The 1,672-nt window shown below is 39.1% G+C and overlaps 1 non-coding gene across 1 annotated transcript; it reads left to right on the top strand.

Moving 5' to 3' along the window:
- Positions 1 to 387: 387 nt before the first annotated feature.
- On the top strand, positions 388 to 491 carry LOC122150712. The gene has a single exon (XR_006163811.1). It is a non-coding gene; the product is annotated as a U6 spliceosomal RNA (small nuclear RNA).
- The last annotated feature ends 1,181 nt before the right edge of the window (positions 492 to 1,672 follow it).

Genomic DNA, 1,672 nt, shown 5'->3' with positions numbered 1-1,672 from the left:
AAAGCATAACAAAAATAGATGAAAGAACTAGACAAAAAGTGTTAGGGACATTAGCATTGGTATGATAAGCAGGGATGCTCATTACTTCCTGAGCCAGATTTTTCTAGTGCCTAATCTAATCCTGGGAGCTCAGGTAGCATAGTGCCTAAGCCACTTGACTGCTAACCAGAAGGCTGGCGGTTCAAACCCACCAGCCACTCCTCGGAAGGAAGGTTGGGCGACCTACTTCCGTAGTGATACCACCTTGGAAACCCGAGGGGGGGCTCGCTGTGAGTCAGGTCCGACTCGATGGCAAATAACAACAACAACAACAATCTAATCCTAGTTGTATATTAAATACATTTGCAAACTAATATTTTTCATGCCAGTGTATTACATTGATGCTTAATCAGTTCATACCATATACTAGTAAAAATTGAAATGGGAAAAGAATACTAGCATGGCTTCTGTGCAGGGTTGACACACATATTCAAGAAGTGCTCCATATTTTTAAGATAATATTTTTATTTGATTCACCTAACCAGCAGGGTGTTTTCCTGCTGTAAAAGTAAATTGGTGGAGTCTGTTTACACTTCCTCCTTAGTTGTCAGTACTGGCGAATCATCACAGTTACTTTAGCACAGTTCAGACCTTGCCATTCAATTTTGGAAATATTGTCCTCCCAGCAGCCAGGTAGGGCAATGATATATGAGTATCTGCTTTTCTCATTCTTTGTGCCTGGTAGTAGTTCATGACAGGCACAGACACCATTACTATAGCTTCATGACAGTTGGCCTCAGGAAATGAAGAATTCTGTTGGAGACAGTAAACCATGATGGAGCTTTATGATTGATTGGTCCCTAATTCTCTCCCATCCCCAGATCAATTTGGTCTTCTGACAGTATAGATAAATGTATCAAGTTGGCAATGTTGAGTTAGTCAAAAATGAAAATAGTACTCTAAAGCAAAGAGACTTGTTAGATGAATGTATTTTGCATCTGCCAGTATCCCCAAATCAGAGTTGCTAGTTTCATCTTCACTGGAAGGGACCAAACGGAAAATCTTCTATTTTGGCATTTTGGTGTTGTGTTTTGTTTTGTTTTGTTTTTCAATGGGCACAAACTGCCCGTTATATGCAAGGAAGATAGAGCAACTGGTTCTACTGAGAAACCTGTGGCTGACTCGAGTTTCTTTTTGTTTTTCATGGCAGTATAAGGTTGCTATGCAAGTCTCAACTTTCCTGCATTGTCAAGAAAGACCATAATGTTGATCAGTAGAATGCAGACAAGTTCTATTCTCAACATTAAAGGGCTACCATTAGAAGGCATAATATTTGACTGGAAGTTGAAACAGTGACTGAACTATGCCCTTGTCCCATAACATAAGGAAATAAGGCAGCACACATTCTTCATGAAGAGAGGAACAGATTAAGGGAAACAGTGTGAAGTGAGTATTTTCCAAGAGGTCACCCCCTTTTACCCATAGCTATGGAAAGAAGACCCTTGAAGTATTCATACCCACTGAAAAGATAATAAAGGCATTAAGTTGTATCAGGAAGAAGTATAAAAATGAAAAAAAAAAAAAAAAAGGGAGAGCTGTTTGTTAAACTTAAGTGAGATAAGTTCACATTCCTTATGGCTTCTGGAACCATCTTGCCTTCAGCTTGTTTATTACAGATCTTTAAAAGACTCAA

Source organism: Orycteropus afer, unplaced genomic scaffold (assembly GCF_000298275.1).
Source record: "Orycteropus afer afer isolate SDZICR_OR568_19922 unplaced genomic scaffold, OryAfe1.0 scaffold00210, whole genome shotgun sequence".
Lineage (NCBI taxonomy): Eukaryota > Metazoa > Chordata > Mammalia > Tubulidentata > Orycteropodidae > Orycteropus > Orycteropus afer.
This window is presented reverse-complemented; position numbering and strand designations above follow the sequence as displayed.